The sequence below is a fragment of the Myotis lucifugus genome, unplaced genomic scaffold (genome assembly GCF_000147115.1).
Source record: "Myotis lucifugus unplaced genomic scaffold, Myoluc2.0 scaffold_454, whole genome shotgun sequence".
Lineage (NCBI taxonomy): Eukaryota > Metazoa > Chordata > Mammalia > Chiroptera > Vespertilionidae > Myotis > Myotis lucifugus.
The window spans coordinates 788,624-801,515 of NW_005871502.1; positions in this window are offsets into that span (position 1 = coordinate 788,624).

Sequence of the window (12,892 nt, forward strand, 5' to 3'; positions counted from 1 at the left end):
CGGCCCGCTCCTAAAACGTTGGCGTCCTCGGTGTGGCCAGTGGACACCAGGGAGCTGCACTTCGCCTGTGTCATCTACATCTGGGCACCGCTGGCGGGGACCTGCGCGGTCCTCCTCCTGTCGCTGATCATCACCGTCATCTGCAGCTACAGTGAGTCCGGGGAGTGGGTGGGTGGGGGGGTCCGCGGGGACCTTGGCTGGGAGCGACCCTTTGCTGGGAGGCGACCCTTTGCTGGGAGGCGACCCTTTGCTGGGAGGTGACCCTTTGCTGGGAGGTGACCTTTGCTGGGAGGTGACCCTTTGCTGGGAGGCGACCCTTTGCTGGGAGGTGACCCTGGCTGGGAGGTGACCTTTGCTGGGAGGTGACCCTTTGCTGGGAGGTGACCCTGGCTGGGAGGTGACCTTTGCTGGGAGGTGACCCTTGGCTGGGAGTTGACCCTTGGCTGGGAGTCGACCCTTTGCTGGGAGGCGACCCTTTGCTGGGAGGTGACCTTTGCTGGGAGGTGACCCTTTGCTGGGAGGCGACCCTTTGCTGGGAGGTGACCTTTGCTGGGAGGCGACCCTTTGCTGGGAGGTGACCCTTTGCTGGGAGGTGACCCTTTGCTGGGAGGTGACCCTGGCTGGGAGGTGACCTTTGCTGGGAGGTGACCCTTTGCTGGGAGGTGACCCTTTGCTGGGAGGTGACCCTGGCTGGGAGGTGACCTTTGCTGGGAGGTGACCCTTTGCTGGGAGGCGACCCTTTGCTGGAAGGTGACCCTTTGCTGGGAGGCGACCCTGGCTGGGAGGCGACCCTTTGCTTGGAGGTGACCCTTTGCTGGGAGGTGACCCTGCCTGGGAGGTGACCCTGCCTGGGAGTGGGGTGGAGATGTCTGGGACTCTGAGCTGCACCACAGGGCCAGGCACAGCCCGTTTCTCCCTGGAGATCAGACAGGGGAAAGCCCCTCCCCTCCCGTCTTCCATTCCCGGGGAAGGTTCTGATGGAACACAGATCCCTACCAATCTCCTAGCGGCGGACCGGGTTTATCACAAATGCCCATGGGCGAGGCCGCCTCTGGGCCCTGCGACCCGTGCCCTTGAGGCTGAGTCAAAACCACCAGGAGTGGAGGTTCATCCTTGACCCTCTCCCCATGGGCCCCCTTCCCGGCTTTGGTTCCCACGGAGGCAAACCACATCTGTATTTGCAATGTTGGTGTTAGCGTTGGGGGGGCGGGGGGGGAGTGTAGTTTGCTTTCTTTTCATTGATGCCAAGAAGGATGGAAAGGAAGCCCTCACCTGGGCTCCCAAGAGTTAGAAACCTAAGGAAACAGGAAAAGGGAAGAAGAAACCACACCTGGGGCCTATTGGGCGGCAGTCACTCCACCTCTTCTTTTTCCTTATCCAGGGAATCGAAGGCGCGTTTGCAAATGTCCCAGGTGAGTCTCCTAACTGTTGGGCCCGCTAACCCGCTGGGCAGCCCCGGGCTCAGGTTCTAGCTCCCCAGGCAGCAGGCGATGGGAACCCGCCTGAGAGGCCTTAGTGGTGGAGTCCGGGGGACAGGGACTAGGCCTGGTGCCTGAGCAGAGAGGCTAAACGCTGGCAAATGGAGGACACGGAGGCCGGGGCTGGGCTGATGGGGGAGCACTGTGGCTTCAGGAAATCTGCATCTTGTTTGGCCTAGCGCCCAAAAATAAAAAATCGGAAGGGTCTCCCCCTTTACTCCAGCTCCTCAAAAAAAACCTGAGGTCTTTTTATCTGGATGATTACAGCTGCGGTTTCGTGTTTTCATAAGAAAGCTTTACTTATTTATTTTTTTTCCTACTTGCTCTATCTAGTTTCTTGAGAGCCCATCTTTTATCACCTGAACCAAATAAGTAAGGGCCTTGGTCCCTAATTTCCCTGTGCCATGCAGGGCCCGGACTGGCTGCCAAGAACGAGGGAAAGAAAGGGGACACCAGAGGCAGCTCTCTGGCAGCTCAAGTGACTGCCCATCCAGACTCAGCCCAGGGTCCTTCTGAAATGATCACAAAGAGAACAAGGCCTCCGTCTCCTCTCTCCGTCCCGGCCGAGGCTGAGGCAGCCCCGTGCTCATATCTAACTAGCACCCATCCAACCCCGCACTGCCATGCAGGTTACACTCAGGATCCCTCTTATCCTCACAGCAACCCCAGGTGATAGGTGGATCCCATGGTCCCATCTCACAGATCACTGCTCAGAGGCCAGAAAACCTACCCAAGGGGGCAGAGACATGTACACTCAGATTATCAACAACAATAGCCACCGTCGGACGAAAGCCTCCAGTGTACCCAGGACTTGGCTTATAAGTATATTGGGTGTCCTCCCGGAAATGTGCACACACTTCGAATAATTGTTAATTCCCATGTTTCTCCTCAGATTTAACCCACGGGGATTAGTAATTATTCAAAGTGTGTATACATTTGGGGGGACACCCTGTATATGTAGACATATTTAAATTTCAGGTTTCATAACAACTTTTAAAGCAGTCACTGTGACCACTGTTTTACGATGGGGAAGCTGAGGCCCACCACGCAGTGACTTGTTCAAGGCCATCATGCCAGCAAGTAGCAGCGCCGGCTCCTTCCTGTGCTTGGGGGCAACGAAAGCAGGGGGTTAAGGAAAACCAACCACATTCACCGGTTCCTTTCAGTAAATGAAAGCATTTCAGACTTTAAACCTGGGGCGTGCGCTTCGCACTCCTTGATATTTCTCTGCAGGGAAGCAAGTTGAAGATCTTACACATCCTTATTTCTAACCACGGGAGTGTAATGAATTTTCAGTGCATATATTGTAGGTGATAAACTAAGAGGATAAAGACTTTCAAAACAGAGAATTTTAGCAAGCTCAATCCTTGGGGTTCAGTTGGGAGCTTTTGGAGGAGAATCATCCCTTTTCTCTTTCTGAAAATTCCCGTGTTGAAATGAGTAGCTGAGAATAAAACTCGGCCCTGAAACACAACGCTGTGCAGATGAAACGTAGCTGGGGAGTCCACACGCCTGAGCGAACACACGCGGTGATGACTGTGGGCAGAGTTTTGGAGCAGGGCGTGTGCAGACGGGGGGCCCTAGCCCAGTACTGAATTCGCACACATTTCTAGTGTGGTTATCAAGGGGACTTATTTTTTTATTTTTTAAAAAATGCATTTGAAAACTTTATTGGGATTGCCAGCGTTGAAGGTTAGAGACACAGCCCAGGAGACAGCATGCTAGAGGGGTTGAGTTGAGGCAAACACGTCCACTGTGCAACAGCTGGGACAGCGGCAGGTGACATGGGATGTTGTTCTGCACGTGGGGGTCTTCAGGTGATGGCGCAGGGAGGGACCCGAGAGGGGGTCCCTCTGAAGACTGTTGGGGGTCAAGGGGACTTTTAAATAAAGTAGCTCCACTCGGCTGATGGCGGTGGTTTGCTCACGTCCTCCCCTGTGACCCTCTTGGGGGCTGAGAATCAGGTCAACTGCTGATTTGATGATCAGCTTCCTTCTCTCACCTCCATGGGGATCTTTGACAGAGGTCCTGTGTTCAGATCCTGGCGCCACCACCTGCTAGTTCTGTGCCCGTGGGCACGCACGCTCTCTAGCCCTCATTACCAGTGCCTGCCCCTCAGTTTGCTGCGGGTTAAACAAACAAGACGGCACAAGTCAGGCACTTGGTAGGTTGCTGAGGTCACTCCGGTCCTGTGCTGTGTCCAGGGACAGTCCTCAGACCCTGACAAGGCTGGGAGGCCGGGGAGGGCGGGTGGACAGGATGCTACTGCACTGGGCTCGCCGCAATGATGGTTGTCTCTCTTTCAGGCCCCTGGTCAGGCCCGCAGGCAAGCCCAGCCCTTCAGAGAGATACGTCTAAGATGGTGAGGGGCCCTGCGCAACAGCCACTACAAGACTTCCCACTGAGAACTCCCCTTACAAGGGGAGCAACAGCCCTTCCCTTCGGTTTTTTCCGCCTTCTTTATGTATTCATTCTCGTTATTATTACTTTCGCTGGGTGGAGGGGTGGGGGGTTACTTTGTCTTTAATTGACACAAAACAAAACTGTACGTCTACCTTCCGTAAGGGTTGCAATACTTTCGCGCACACGTATTGGGGGGAAGGGCCGGCTGTGCTCTCAGCACCGGCTGTCAGAGCTGTGAGGGCCTCCCCATCACTTGGTCCAGACCTCCTCCCTGGCCATTTTGCAGAGGAGGCTGAGGTCCAGGGAGCGGGGAGGCTTGATCAGTGTCTCGGCTGGGCTGGGCCCCTCCTCCACACCCTTCAGATCGTCCTTCTGTAGGCCTCTGGCTCAGCATGCGGTTCTGTGTCTCCAACCGCAAGGGAGCAAGTCATTTCTTGAGAAACCCACCACTGCACGCAGGACCCTGAGAAGATCATGAAATAAGAGAACAACTGCCTTCCACTGAGTTCTGTAATGTGGCTGAAAAGTATGCGGGCTTTTACAACCAAGTTGTATAGACACTAGGGGTTCCTCAAATGAAGTGGAAGAGGTGAGCCGAGTCCTGGAAAATGAATTAACTCGATCTCTAAAGAAAATCTCTGTGAAAGATTAAAAAAGAAAAAAAAGAAAGAAAACCTCTGTGAAACCCTAAGTGGAGGCAAAACTGTTCTCCCAGCTCTTCATTGCAGAGGGACTCATGAACGAGGAGCAGCCACCTCTTTACCGATATGGTTTGAGCACCAGGAAAGTTGAATGGAGATCCTCTTGGATCTCTGAACTTCAGAGGCCGTATTTGAACATGCTCCTGGGGTCCCGGCTGACTTCTGGGTCTGTAAAGGCAGAATCGTTAGAGAGCTGGTCTCCCCTAGATCAGGTGAGGATGTGGCAGGGCAGACTGCCCTGGTGAGGAGTGAGGCGGCTAATTGCCTAACCCGTGGTCGGCAAACTGCGGCTCGAGAGCCACATGGGGCTCTTTGGCCCCTTGAGTGTGACTCTTCCTAAGCCTTAGGAGTACCCTAATTAAGTGAATAACAATGTACCTACCTATATAGTTTAAGTTTTAAAAATTTGGCTCTCAAAAGAAATTTCAATCGTTGTACTGTTGATATTTGGCTCTGTTGGCTAATGAGTTTGCCGACCACTGGTAAACTGTTGCCTACACACGCATTTCCTCTCTTACGGTGTCGCACAGAAATGTGCGCTCGTTGGAAGAAAAAACTTAAATAGACAGGGAAATAAGAATCATCCATAATTCTGTGCCTTCGGTATAATCCATTGTTAATATTAGGGTATACTTCTGATTATTTTCTATGCATATATGTAAAATATATATACTATGCTTTTTATAAAAAATGGGATTGCACTATGCTTTAATAAAAAACATCTATGGCATACTTTTTAGTGGCAAAATAATATTTCATTTTTGGTTGTGCAAAATAACAGTCCATCTACTCACCATCTAATTGTTTGCAATTTTTCACTACTGTGATACTGCTAAAACTTTGTACACATCTTTGTTTCTTTAAGATAAATGCCAAAAGTAAAATTATTGAGTCAGTGTACACTTTCACCTTGGACTCCCCATTTTCACAGCAATTAAGACAAAGTAGGCTTTGGCCGGGTGGCTCAGTTGGTTGGAGCATCTGAACCAAGGTGGTGGGTTCAATCCCTGGTTGGGGTGCATACAGGTGGCAATAGATGTCTCACTCTCTCTCTCTTCCTCTTCCTCTAAAATCAATAAAAACATATCCTCAGGTGAGGATTTAAAAAAATGAGCCTCTTCTTCCATCGCCTTCTTTTCTTGTATTCTTCCTCGGTAACAGATGAACTGCTACGCCTCTCATAATAATCACAAGATACTGTTGTCGTTGGGGTAAAATATACATACGGAAAAACGCGCCAATCCTAAGTGCAGAGCCTGAGACACCATTAACTGAACACGCTCTGTCCGTACCAGGTCAAAGACAGGGCCTCCCTGCTCTCCAGCACTGTCTCCCACAACCTTCATTTGCAAAACCCCAAAACTTTTACAGAACAGAAAGCGGGGGGGAGGGGGAACGTACCCCAAGTGTGGGAAAGCAGAAATGAAAGCTGAAAAACTTCTGACAAGAAAAACGTCTAAGATGACTTAAATTAAGTTACAGCAGGCCAGAGACGGGAGGAAAACAAGTCATTCCCCAGTTGATAGCTGTGGGCCAATGAACAAAAGTCGGCTCGGGGTCCTGAGTGGATGTAGGAGCTCTGCCTCGACACAGGATGGCGACCCAAAAGGAGCAGCCCGCCGGCTGCGGTGCCCACACCAATCCCCAGTGAATGCTTCTCCCTCAGGAACAGTGCCCCATCCTAGAACTTCCCCACTTCACTTTTCCCTCCTCTAGAGCCAGTGTCAAGTCTTTCAAAACGACTTCCATATTTTTACCCCCAAACATCTATACTAATAAAAGGGCAATATGCTAATTAGGTCAGATGTCCTTCCGGACAAAACCATGGGGGCGGGGCCAAGGCAGAGGCAGTTAAGGGTGATCAGGCTGGCAGGGGAAAGCAGTTAGGGGGATCAGGCTGGCAGGGGAGGGCAGTTAGGGGGATCAGGCCGGCAGGGGAGGGCAGTTAAGGGGATCAGGCCAGCGGGGGAGAGCAGTTAGGGGGATCAGGTCAGCGGGGCATCAGGCAGCAGGCAGGAGAGCGGTTAGAAGCCAGCAGTCCCGGATTTCGACAGGGATGTCCGACTGCCAGCAGTCAGACATCCCCCAAGGGGTCCCGTACTAGAGAGGGTGCAGGCCGGGCTGAGGACCCCCCCCCCCCCACCGCCGCATGAATTTCATGCACCGGGCCTCTAGTAATATATAAAAAAGACCTCCGCTCTAGGACAGCGGCCGTGTCTTCTCCATCCAGGCCTGCTGTTGGTGGTTCCAACTGCGTGTCCTGGGGCCTGGTCCTTTGTCTGGCTAGCATGTGGCTCAAAAAACCCTTTCTTCCAGAAAAGTTTCTGGCTATGCAAGTTTAGCATTTCCTATGAGACAAAGTCTTGGTCTTACCCCCTCCTCCCTGAATCTATCCAGCCGACCAGACCCGGGCACTGAAGCTCAGCTCGGAGCAGGCTCTGAGGCCTCGAGTGGAAGCAGGGCCTGGGCTCGGGGCAGCTCTCCGGGTTCCCTGGACAGGGTGAGGAGGGACATCCTGCAACAGGCCCTCCCCTCCTCATGGGGGAAACGGATGAGGAAGGCTGTGGACGTGAACCTGGGCCAGGTGAAGACAGGGAAAGGGCACTTCTTTCTCATGCGGCATTTTCCTCCTCAACCTGCAGCTCAGGCGTGAGCAGCTGGGGAGCCGCACTCGGAGGCTACAGAGAGAGTGAAGTACTTACTGATTTTTTCATATCCCCTAAAAAAGGGTTTCGCTTACCATAAATAAAATAGTGAACAATAATTTGGAGATTTAAAATATCAACACAGGAAAAAGTATTCATTAGATTGGCCTTCAGGACCAGGGAGAATCTAGACAAGGGATCTGCAGGCCCTGAGGCCTAAAGCATGCTAACAGTGGGCTGTGAACTTCGGCTTGGGGGCTTGCTGGTGACCACAGACCCGTGCAGAAGGAGCACCCCACACTGCAAAACCAGAAGCCTCGGGCCCAACAGTAGCTTTCCACTTGCCAATCTCTAGCCTCAAGCACTGTTTCTACAAATGCTTCTACGTGGGAGATGCCCACAACACATGTTTTGGACCCTGAAAAACAGGAAGTAGAGAAATGACTTTTCTATTATGCCATCAGCTTGGTATCGGTTAGCTGAAATCCAGCCTCAATGTGCTTGGTTCATTTAACAAACATTCATTCATTTAACAAAAACATATCCTATTGATGGAAGAAATAAAACAGATAAATTTGTCATTTCTTTCTCTGGCTGTTAAACTGTGCTTAAGAGAGCCCACCCTACACTTGGGAAATCCCTGCAACTCTTCAACCGCAGGGTCAGCAATGGGCCTCCCCTTTCTACCAGCAAGAAGCTGCTCCTCCCTCCTACCCCCCACCCATGTGCAAATCCTTCCCTGCATATGATGTTCAGATGCCACTAACCCACTCCTAAAAGTACGGTTTCTCCACCAAAGGGAACTAAAGGAGGCCCTGATTGCCTTAGATTAGGTTTCAATGTAAAGGCTCTGAAACCAGCTTCCAGACTCTATATTAACTGTGTCCTCTGGCAAGTGACCTAATGTTAGTCTTGATACCTCAGTGTCCCCACCTGTAAAATGGGGGTAATAATAGTCTCTACCTCTAAGGGTTGGTGGAAAGAACATATGAACCGTATATGTATTTTCCTAAGTGCTTAGAACAGCTCCTGGAACATAGTAACAAATAATGCTGAATAAATGAACTTGTACTGGATTTTTCACCACCAGTGTTGTACCAAGTACAATGAATGCAGCCACCTGGGTCTGATTCTTTCCATTTTTATTCTCAAAAAGAGTAACCACTCAAGATTCAGCAGAATGAGGAACATAAATAGTTAAAGCAGAGCCCATAACTCTGAGTCTTTCAGAGTTAATCAGCAGCCCATCTGTTTGCACAGCACGGCTGTAGCAGAGATGGTCCTTATGCTACTGAGTCTAATTGCTGACTGTAACATCCTATAGATCTATGATGATCTCTATGTTTCTGAGTTAGAACTCCTAAAACATTTCCTTTATTTTCATGTCTAAAAAAGAAAGGAAGTTTATAATTAGAGTGTCCCAAAGTGGCAGCTTTGGAAAATTCTTTCTTTAGAGCTTTCACAACTTGTTTCCCTCCAGGGTTCCACTGAATTGGATCGGGCTGATCTGATTTTCAGAAGACATATAGAGGTCGGGTCGTTAATAAAAAGCTTGGAGCCCCATTGTGACAGTACCCAGTCAGACCCAGGAATCCTCTAAGCTGTTTTGTTTTTGGAGGAGGAAAGGAAGGATGAGGCTCAGAAATCAGGAGAGTTCATCAGTAGCCCACCTTCTAATGTGCAGCCAAGGTTGAGAACCACTGTTTTATAGCTAGCTGTTGTATCCTTTCAGGAGTCTGGTAATATCCTAGAGCAGCGGTTCTCAACCTGTGGGTCGAGACCCCTTTGGCGGTCGAACGACCCTTTCACAGGGGTTGCCTAAGACCATCCTGCCTATCAGATATTTACATTACGATTCATAACAGTAGCAACATTACATTATGAAGTAGCAACGAAAATAATTTTATGGTTGGGTCACAACATGAGGAACTGTACTTAAAGGGCCGGAAGGTTGAGAACTACTGTCCTAGAGCCTAACAGTGAATCATCCAAGTATTGGATTGCAGTGGAATCTCAGGGAAACTAACAGCATTAAATCAGCTTTTAGTGTCTGAGAGAAACAGTTGGGACTCTCTCTATATCCCTGAGGCACTACAGTCCCAGTAAATTAGCAATCTGCCCAGGCAAAGGCAATGAGATAGTAACTGTCTTTTTCTAAAGGAATGCTGAAACGCCACGTCATAAATTTATTACTGAAAAATGTTGGCAGTCCACGGGAATGGCTGGTAACAGGGCATGTGGATTTGGAGCCAAAGGATGTCTGGCAATAACTGTTTTATATGTAGCTCTGAGATCCTGTATAAACCGCCATCCTTTTCCATTAGGCTTCTTTACTGGAAGGAGAATTACAGGGGCTCATACATGGAATTTTAAGCCAGTTTTAAAGTAATCTTGTGTAATGGGCTTAATCCCAGCTAGTGCAGTGGTTCTCAGCCTTCTGGCCCTTTAAATACAGTTCCTCATGTTGTGACCCAACCATAAAATTATTTTCGTTGCTACTTCATAACTGCAATGTTGCTACTGTTATGAATCGTAATGTAAATATCTGATATGCAGGATGGTCTTAGGCGACCCCCTGTGAAAGGGTCGTTCGACCGCCAAAGGGGTCGCGACCCACAGGTTGAGAACCGCTGAGCTAGTGCATCAGATCTTAAAGGACATTGGTGAATGTTAGGTGGAGGCAAAGTATATAATAGGAGTGGCTTAGTCTTGTCAATATCTGTATTGGAAAAGGCCCAAAGTTGGTTTAGTATCTCATTCATTTAGTTCTAAATATATTTCACTGTCTGGGAAAAGGATATCTTGGAATCATGGGTTTCAAGAAAATCTCTCCTGAAAGACAAATATCACACGATCTCACTTATTTGTAGAATCTAATGAACAAAATGAATTGATCGACAAAATAAAACCCAAAGCATGGAGGCATGGAACAGACGGACATACCTTGATGTGGGGTGACAAGAATAAATAAACCAAAGAACTTACATACTAACTAGAGGCCTGTGCACAACATTCATGCACTATGGCAGGGGTGGGCAAACTTTTTGACTCGAGGGCCACAATGGGTTCTTAAACTGGACCGGAGGGCCGGAACAAAAGCATGGATGGAGTGTTTGTGTGAACTAATATAAATTCAAAGTAAACATCATTACATAAAAGGGTACGGTCTTTTTTTTTTTTTTTTAGTTTTATTCATTTCAAACGGGCCGGATCCGGCCCGCGGGCTGTAGTTTGCCCAGGGCTGCACTAGGGGGAAGGGGGGGTCCTTCAGCCCAATCTGCGCCCTCTCACCGTCTGGGACCCTTCCTCCGAGGGGAGCAGGCCTAAGCTGGTGGTCGGGACATCCCCAGAGGGTCCTTAGCACTGCCACTGAGGCGGGAGAGGCTCCCGCTCGCCAGCCATGAGCCCAGCTTCTGGTGAGCGGCGCTCCCCCTCCCTGTGGAAGCACACTGACCACCAGGGGGCAGCTCCTGGTGGTCAGTGCATGTCATAGTGACTGGTCATTTTGCCCTTTGGTCGATTTGCATATTAGCCTTTTATAATATAGGATATGCATAGCCTGTGGAACCCAGCAATAGGTAGTGAAGACCTGGGGGGCAGGGCTAGGGACTGGGAGGAGAGGGGCACAGGGGAGGAAATGGGAGACATCTGTAATACTATCTACACTAATAAAAGAGAAACATGGTAACTGGCGTACGACCGCTACCCTTTTCATTGGCTAATCAGTGAGTATATGCAAATTAACTGTCAGCCAAGATGGCGGCTGGCAGCCATGCACTGAAGCGAGCAGGGAGGCTTGCTTGCTTCAGTGACTGCATACTCCAACGTTCCGCGCCTGCCGCTGCCGGCCTCTCAGTTGCAACTCTAAGCAACTATGTACTATGTTGCAAATAAGCTAAACAAAACTCCAGAAACCAGCTTTCATTCAGCCGGGCTTTAGCAACATTGTATCGATGTTTTCAGAGGCAAGACCTCAGAGCTAAAGCTGGCCCAGAATAAAAAAAAAAAAGAAAGAAAACAAGGAGCGGTTGGAAGCTTTAGTCACTCGCTTCCGGAAAACGGCCCTCAGTCCCTCAGCCAGACTGGCCAGGCACCCCAGTGGGGACCCCCACCCTGATCCAGGACACCCTTCAGGGCAAACCAGCCAGCCCCCACCCATGCTCCAGGCCTCTATTCTATATAGTAAAAGGGTAATATGCCTCCCAGCACCGGGATCAGCGGAGCAGCGAGGCTCCCGGCACCGGGATCAGCGTGACAAGGGGCAGCGCCCAAACCCCCTGATCGCCCTGCGGCTCTGTGTGTGACAGGGGGGAGCTCCCCAATCCCCTGATCGCCCTGCGGCTCTGTGTGTGACAGGGGGCGGGGCCACAACCTCCCTATCTGCCCTGCTCTGTGCCTGATAGGGGGGAGCTCCCCAATCCCCTGATTGCCCTGTGGCTCTGTGTTTGACAGGGTGCAGCACACCAACCCCCTGATCAGCCCTGCTCTGTGTGTGACAGGGTGCGGCACCCCAACCCCTCTCCCCCACGGGCCCTGCTCTGTGTGTGACAGGGTAGAGCCATAACCTTCCCATTGGCCCTGCCCTGAGTGTGACAGGGTGCAGCGCCCCAACCCCCTGATCAGCCCTGCTGTGTGTGTGACAGGGGGCGGTGCCCCAACTCCCCTATCGGCCCTACTCTGTGAGTGACAGGGGGGAGCTCCTCAACCCCCTGATCGGCCCTGCTCTGTGCATGACAGGGGGTGGCACTGCAACCTCCCCATCGACCCTGCCTTGAGTGTGACAGGGAGCGGTGCCCCAACCCCCCAATCGGCTCTACCCTGAGCGTGACTGAGGGTGGCATCGCAACCTCCCGGTCCGCCCTGCTCTGTGCATGACGGGGCGGCACCCCAACTCCCCAATCGGCCCTGCTCTGAGCCTGACCAGGGGCTGCACCTAGGAATTGGGCCTGCCCTCTGCCACCCGGGAGCAGGCCTAAGCCAGCAGGTCGTTATCTCCCGAGGGGTCCCAGACTTCGAGAGGGCACAGGCCGGGCTGGCCGCCCCCCCCCAGTGCACAAATTTTTGTGCACCAGGCCTCTAGTCAACAATAAAAACCATATTTAAAAAAATATCTCCCTATCAGGTGAATTGGGGCAGATTTGACTAGTAAAAATATGTTGCCCAGTAACATCCCCTAGTTAGAAGGAAACAGGTTCTGACTTTAAAAGACAATGGTTGATTAGATATCCCTACCATTTGTACAGAGCTTTACTCTGAGGGAGAGGGAACTGAATTGGGTGAGGTTAAGAAAACATCAAGTAGCCTCAGTAATTTCCCCTTTTAGGATAATTTCAATTTCTCCTCAAGTATTAGTAAGGAGAAGGGGAAATGCCCTCTCCCAGTCCTCAGAGCAGCCCTATGCTTGCTTCTGTTTTTTTCTAAATCCCATGTCTGTTTTCTACAATCCTTCTTAGGGTGACCTGGTTTTCTACAATAAAAACACACTCCTCTCCCTTGTCTAAAAGCCCTTTGGTTGCTTAATTGGGGGACTGTGTGTCAAGCACTCCACCCCAGGCCTGGTTAGAAGCTTCTAACTTCCAATCAAAATAAGCTTCCCAGTCGTTTAGTTCAACTTTAGAACAGGCCATTTCCAATTGAGCATACAGAAAAATCAATTTGGAGGTGT